An 8644-nucleotide genomic window follows, 5' to 3' on the forward strand; every position below is an offset into this window, starting at 1 on the left:
TTAAAAAGTAACATTTCATGAAATATATACTGAAAAATCAGTAATTAATAAATGTATTGTAAGAAATCTTAATATCAGGAACCATGAGACATACCGATTTCTATTAGCACTCAAATTAAAGATAGCTTAGCGTGCTATAAAATGATGTATGACGTTTATATTCGTAGGAGTAGTATTTTTCATGATATTTGACTAAGTGAATCAATAAGATAATGAATTATAGTTGTTTGGACAAAACGAGTATATCTGAGGAACTATTAGAGGTACAGATTCCCTCACTCCCCTATTCTGTTCATTCCTTCATCAAACTTTAGTTGATATCCTTCAGTTCTTCCTTTAGCTTTCCTCCTTTCAGAAAGGTTTTAGGTTTTGACCTTTGTTTTATTCTTTTTCTGCCGACTAGTGTGTACTTTATTTTTCTATTTCATTTTTATTTTAACCATCCTAACCCATTAATTCTTAATCTTTCATCCTTAAAAATCCCTGATAATCCTCCGAGGCGTCTGAAAAGAAGATGGCCACGGGACCTTCTAGTTTAAATTAATGTTTGAAGTACCACCAATGGGTGGTTCCTTCCCAAGATTTTCAATATGAATTTGAATTTGTATATGAAACATACTACATATTTACCTGTTGTATTATTTTGTACAGTTGTAAATTACAATAAATAAATAATAAAAAATTTATTTACTATCCTTTCTTTAATTGTTTAATAACTTTTTGTTATTCTTGTTTATTTATACTTTTCACTGTAAGGCTTTTTTTTTTTATTTATTTTTATATAAATTTTCGCACATTTTTAGCCTTAGTTTACTTTTATTTCTTGTTATCTATTCTATTATTTTATTACATTATTTTAGTTTTATTTATTTTATTATTTATTTTCATATCTTTTTTAGCTCTGATGAAGCATTGCAAAGTGAATCTTCCTTTTCTATATCACTCACTTTCAATCAACGATCATCGAATAAGTTTGAAAAGGTCCTATTTACTCTTAAGAAGTTTATATGATATGTAAAAAGATGAGAAGCCAAGAAATAAAATTTTTGAACAAAATAAACCTTCAGTATTGATATAAACAAAGTGTAAATATGACTAGCGATTATTTTATTTTTTATATATTTTTTTCTACATGTACATAGTTTCATTATGTTCATTTTATTTACCTTTCTGTTTATATATATTTAGAGAGAGATTTTATTTATTTTCATCTAAATTCTTTTTTTTTCAATTATTTTTATTCATATTTATTTTTTTTTTAATTTTAGTATGAACTTGATCAGTTATCACTATTACTTAATGCCCAACAACGTTGTGGCAGATTGTAATATTGCTCAATAAATAGATTCTTTCAAAAAAGTATTGAAAAAAATTGTTAAATTATATATATATTTTTTTTAATGCAAATCACTTATAGGTATTTTTTATAATGAATAAATAGACTTCTATAACTGTATATTTTCCTACTTGGGTATTATTTTTCACGAATGAAACTATCAGTTATTAAAGCAGAAATTTATACTGAGGAAACAACGTAATAAAGAAACATAAAAAAAAAAAAAAAATAATAATCTAAGGAAACTTTTAAAATTTCTAGGAAAGTGCTCTTTAGTAGCAAGATGGGTTGTTGCTCTTTTACAAAAAATTAAATATAACTTTAATGAGTTCTTAGAACAATGAATAAGGAAATAAATCATATTTCAGAAGAAAGATTTTAATTAATTTTCTTTCTTATTCCACTTATTTCAGTTTTTACAAAAAAAAATATTCAATACACCCACCAGTTTTAGGAATTAACTTTATTAAAATTTAATAAAGATTTTCCTAAAATATTCATTGTTCATACAGTTAAACTGATATATACAAATAATTTTAAAAACATATGTAATGAGTCCACTCACACGACTTAAACTCATATCACTTGAGTGCAAAAGCCAATCTAAAAATTTTTGCTTTGTAAAAAATTTAATTTACCATGTTCCAAGAGATGTATAGTTTTCTAGCTATTATAAATACTACAAAAAAATAATAATGAGTTTTCATGGGAATATAAGCAGAATATACAAAATATTTTGTTAAAAATATATATATACCGTGTATTATCAAATATAATAAAAAATATTTTAATATTAAGCACTCTAAACGAAATGTGTGTTAAATCATTTTAGTGTAGTTTAAAAAATGATCTTCCTATTTTTAGCAGTGTACGTGTTGTGTACCAGAGTAAATTTATAAAATGGTGTTTCGTAACCTCCTTTATTATTAAATTTATACAATATATACATACAAATGCATTATACAAATGACAAGTGTATACTAGCATACTACTGCCTTGTGGCATTGTAAGGTAATATAAAATGCTGGAAGATTATTGATTGACCGTGTGTATAGATGAATGGAATATGGTCTGGGTGCGGAGAATACTTAAGTATACTTATATTAATGACTTTATTAATAATTTTCTATTATATTTTACACTTTTCTGTATAGCTCATTTGGTATATTTTGTTTCTTAATCACTTACACACATTGTATCCCATTATTTTATACTTTACTTTTTTTTTTTTTTATTAATATTTTTTCCCCCTATTATGAATATTACCATTTATTGTTCACCTAATTTAAATACTTTTTTACTATGTTTACTTTACAAATTATTTTCGTTATTGTTATTATGTTTTTTTCCTTTTTTCCTTTTTGTAACAATAGTGTTTGTATCTTTTTTAGCCCTGACGAAGCCCTGCAACGTGGAGCGAAACGTTGGCTCAATGAAATAGTATAATTATCTACTATTTGAGTTTTTTTTTACCGCACCCGGACCATATTCCATTCATCGTAATATAAAATAGTGTTTTTTTTTGTGTGTTTTTTTTCGTACCCCCCCTGACGAAATAAGTACTTGAATACAGTTAGGTATATGTATATCTGGTACTTTTTAATTCCTTCGATTGCCTTTTGGCATTTTAAGGTGATGTGCAGGGTCCAGGTGGTGTTGTGGTGGCTTATGCCAGTTAAATATTGGAAAGGGGAGAGGCCGTTCCGCGGACCAGCGGAACGGTTAAATTGTGAATAAATCGACTTTAGACACTAAAGTCCAAAGCCCTTCCCTCGTCGAGGACATCGACCAAGGGGACCGAGCTCTGCCACCTCCCAGGTCTTGGCGGAGGAGGGATCTCTCGGAACAGATGGTTGCAGCAGGCCTTCAACCCATAAAAGAATTTAATGTGTCGTCGGCCTATATACTCCGGCACAGTGGGGAATTGAAGCTCTTCTCGGATGACACTGTTCTTGGCCCTCTGGAGGGTGGTTCCTCGGCCGATCTTTCGGAGGACAGATCCCTGGAAGCTCTGCAGTCTGTTCAGTGTGGTTTTTGTAGAGGTGTCTCATAGCACAAGAGCCCAGGAGGAGAAAAAAGGCAGTTACCTCAGCCCAATTTTTGATTACTTAATTGAAAATTAGGAATAATTATTAGTCAAAATTTATGAGTGTACCAATTATAGGTAGGGGGAATAAAAAATGGCAGCTGTTTCAAAGCGATAAAAAAAAACTAATTAATCATTCGGAAAAACCGATTTTATAAAGTGGCATTTTCTGCCTGTCGATTTGATTGTAAAAAGTGTTATGACATCCCAGGCATTAAATGTATGTTCATATGGCAATATTTTGAATAACGGGAAATCACTATTTTATACTAAACGGGCTCTCGGCCTTGCCCAGGAAGCTTCCTCCACCATCGTAGCTGCACTGAAGAAAGATGGAATTAGGGCCCGGCTAAAACTGACGCATAGTCATGTCTTTCCAAAAAGGCAAAAAGAGCTGCTTGCCTTGGACATTCGTAGTTGATGAACAGGGCCGTAAAATCTCCAACTCCTCTACCTTTTTGTAACTCTAGACCGTCACCTTACTTTCCCCATTCATGCCAAGGAGAAACTCAAGCTAGCCCGCCTCTAATCTTATAGACTGCACCACTTGCTAACTGCGCCCGAAGCTTCAAAACTATAATTCCATAATCCGACCAACTTTGCTTCATGATGCCCCACTTATGATAGTACAAGAGCCGGGAAGAAAAAAAGGCACTTATCTCATCCCAATTTTTGATTACTTTAATGAAAAGTATGTATAATTACTAATCAAAACTGATGATTCTGCCAAGTATAGGTAGCAGGAATAAAAAATGACGGCTGTTTTAAAACCTTAAAAAAAACATTAATTTTTCATTCGGAGCTCTATAACTTAAAAACTACTAACAACACATTTTTTTTTTTTTATTATTATCTCAAACAACTTTGATTTGATCAAAGAGGTATATCAATGAATAATAAACTGATCTTGTGTCAGATAGGTTTTATCCTCATTGAAGAAGCATGACAGGGCTTAAATGACGAAAAGAAAAAAAAACTTACTCTAAAGTACCTTTAATTCCTGACTAAATGCACCCATGTGACTTTCACTCTCCGCCTCAGCTTATGTCCACCTGTAACTCTTAATAATATTCCGCTACCCAGATCCGACACAGTGCGATATCTTGGATTCGTCTTCGACAAAAGACTCTCCTGGAACCAACATACCAGACTTAAAAGACAAGAATTCAACAGACGATTCAGCCAACTATACCGACTGCTTAGCCGGACGTCTCATCTCTCACTAGAAAACAAACTACTAATTTATAAGACTATACTCCGACCAATCTGGACCTACGGACTTCAACTTTGGGGAACAGCTAAACCGTCGAACATCAAATGTATCCAATCCAAAATCCTTAGAACCATAGTTAATGCACCCTATTACGTTTCCAACAGAACACTACACCATGACCTACATATTCCTTTTGTCCTTGATCTCATACCAAACAAATTCTCAAAATTCTATATAAACCTTACCAACCATCCTAATCCTTTGGTTCAAACCTTATCTAGTTCCACCCATCCCTACAGCCCACCTAGAAGGTTGAAACGGCAGTGGCCAAGAGACTTGTAAAATAAAAATGGACAATTGGAGTTCTGGCAATGGTCAGATTCTCCACTCAAGTTGAGTGTTTGGATGTTTAGCGCACTTGCTCAGCCTCCACTGACTCACTACCAGTGATGCGGCGAGAGGGATGCGCTAGGAACTTTTGAGCTCTGCTCTACACCTCACACGTGGGGGATAGAGTGGGTTCAGAGATCCTCAGGTCGATTGTGTAAATATTGTATATAAGAGTGTAAATGTGACTAGAGATTATATTATTTTATCATTGTGTTATTTTATTTATTTATTTTTTTCATACAGATAGTTTGATTATGTTCATTTCGTTTATCTTTCTGTTTGTATATATTTTACGAGAGATTTTTTTTCCATTCATTTATTTATTTGTATTCTTATTATAGTATGAATGTGATTATTCATCACTATTACCTATTGCCCACAACTGTGTGGCAGATTGTAATATCTATCAATAAATAAAAAGTATTTAAAAAAAAAAAACCCTGACTACGGCGAAGCCAAAAGGATGTTTACATGTTTAGGGGTGTTACATAACCGGCTTTGCAGATTTGGAACATTTTTAATCAAACAGTACAACTATTTTCAAGTTTGATAGTTCTGATCATTCTGTGCTTTCACTTGTGATACTTTTGTAATACTTTCACCTAACGAAACTATATTTTACGAATTTAGAAGATCTCAAAAAGTGTATTTCCATCGAAAGCTCGGATTCAAAATTGTTCACGATCGCAATACTTTTCCTTACTGTATATTCCATATATACGATTTGACTTACAGTCAAAATCAACTAAATTGAGCAAGTACTAGCAAAAATATAGAGAATTTTCTATTTTTCCTATCTATATAAATAAAAATGTAACGTTTGTTTCTTATTTACCTAATGTCATATATCAAAAATGTCATTCTTTCTGAATTATTAGATCCCAGGTTAATGAGGTCATTTGACCAAGGAGAATCCCACATAACGATGATTTAGTGGATTTGTTATATTGTACTTGTCACTAGTTTTATCAAATTTGTTATATTTGAACTTCTAGTTGTTGTTGTCGTTGATTGTTGCTTAAAGGTGTAAAACCGTCTGGTCATCAACGCCTATATCATGATAAAAGTAAAAAAAAATAAAAAAATAAAATAGATAAATAAATAAATTTAAAAAAAAATCGAAGAGGATTATAATTTATAAATAAGGCGATGTGCTTTTAAAAATTCAAACACTAATGTAATTTTAGCTTCCTCATCTGTGAGAGCTTCTGATAAATTTGGGGTCAGTCCTATCCTGTTTATTGTTGTCAAATAGTGAGTACATTCTTCAAAAATATGTCTAATCGTAAGAATGGACTGACAATATTTGCACGTTGGAGGTGGCAGTTTTCTGATCAGGTGAGAGTGCGTGAGGAGAGTATGACTTATTCTCAAGCGGGTTAGAGCAGCTTCCTCCCTACGGCTGTTGCGGTAGGATGTTGACCATGGTTTTACTGATCGCTTTATTTCTTTTAATTTACTCGGAGAGCTTTCATCCCACTTGGCCTGCCATTTTTCTAATATTTGTAATTTAAGGGGTGTACTGAGTAACTTGAACTTCGAGTTTGTTTCATTCTGCAGAATGTGATCCTATTACAATTACTAATGTTACAAAATAATTTTGTTTTTTGTTGAAACAAGAGAAAATGTGAGTTTCACTAAGCCCCAGGAAGGAATAGGAACATTTCAATCTACACTCTGGTAGCTGGCCTATGTAAAATTTACTTATAATGAGTTATATTCAGCTAAAACCTTTGGATAATTGAATAATTAATTAATTAATAATTGAAAATTCCTGAAATAATAGTTTTTCTAACTAGCTATTAACAAAATATAGTTTTCCATCTGTTTTAGCCTAATTAAAAGGTAAACTAGTATGTTATTATCGATTTTATTATAGCAACTAAAAATTAGGATAACATTATTTATATTTGTGTTCAGTTTCTTACACACTCAATTTTAGGAAACATATTAACATATATTACAATATGTCATTTATTTATTATATTAAAACTATAATAATTAATTTCAACATTTTCAAAATAATAATTTATGTAAAAAATACACATAATGTTTTTACTTTTATTGTTTAACATATTCGAAGATACTTGATTTGTAATAATAACTGAAAGCAAAAAAATGAAAATTACTAGCAGAGTAAAAAAATATTTTCTCACGAACTACTTTTTTAACAACCAAGTTGTAGAATAAACACTTAATTTTATCATCTATGAATAAATGAAATGTGTTTATTTATAAATAAATACAAGAAGGATTCTACTTAAATAATTGAGAACACATAGAATATGGAAAAATATCCCTCGGTCGAAGCCTATGTGTAATTTTAACTAAAACACACAAATTATAAAACTTAAAAAAAAAAAATGTTACATGCTTTTAACCTTAATATGATATTATTTAAAAAAAACAAAAAAAACAATAGTATCAAAATGTGGTATGCATTGGCATTGCGCTCTTTCTAGTGTAGCCCGTCTTACATACTTGCTAATAACCTTTTAATTAGAGCCTTTTAATAAACTGAATAATTGTTCCGGAGAGCAGGACCACTACCCAAAATGTTTTATTCTAATTTCACTATACTTCGGACAGGTTTCCAAGAAGTGAAAGGTACCTTCCTTTTCTTCGGAATTACAGACCGGGAAGTTATCTACAGTATTTACTCGTACACTTAAATTGACAAATTTCGCTCAAAATTATTATTTAAATATGGCTTAATTAATTTTATTACATAAATAAGTAACCAATAAATCAACAAAACATTAATTACAATTTTAGTAGAGCGAATTATATAGATAGAACTTCGCACACAGTTAGTTACAAAGAGTACAAGAAGATATGAACCTGAAAAGAACAGTAGTCAAAATTATTAAAATCTTCCGCAGACATTTCACGCTCACTAACGGGCTCTACTTATACTTAGAAGCCTTTTATTGATGATGATAAAATAAGATAAATTCTCTTTCTCCTATAAACCCTGAGAGACCAGAACTACCTATGAGTTAAATGGATATTTACCATTGTCCTGTTAAAGGATAAATAATATTGGAATGATAACTGGTGAAACTAAATGAGATATTATGATTTTTATATGATAATTTCTTATTTACTTTTATACCTTTTTTATATATATTTTTTTAATTAATTTTAAATTTTATAAACTCATCTTTACACACGGTCAATCAATAATCTTCCAGTCATCTATTAAAGATTTTAATTATAATTAAGGAGGGATTAAATATAGGCTATTGTTATAGTGAGATTTATATTTTCATTTTTATTTAAAAACATAACTCTATTCAAAACAGAAGATATTATTTTCCAAATATATTTTATGAGATCATCATTCATTTCTGGATCAATTCAAAAGAATGACACATGGATTGACTAATGATGACTTATTTTTCGGCTTGGAAATTGAAACATGAGATAATTAATTTTTGATTGGAGATTACGTTCCCAACATTGTTCTGAAGGATAAAGTTTTAAAATTCTAGTAAATTAAAACTAAGTGGAATAACGATTGATGAAAATAAATGAGATCATAATATGTTTTATAGTTTCATTTTTTATTTACAAAAATAATTATATATAAAATAGGAACTTATATATAGTATGGGAA

This window comes from Halyomorpha halys, unplaced genomic scaffold (assembly GCF_000696795.3).
Source record: "Halyomorpha halys isolate HHAL.00 unplaced genomic scaffold, Hhal_1.1 Scaffold2059.1, whole genome shotgun sequence".
Lineage (NCBI taxonomy): Eukaryota > Metazoa > Arthropoda > Insecta > Hemiptera > Pentatomidae > Halyomorpha > Halyomorpha halys.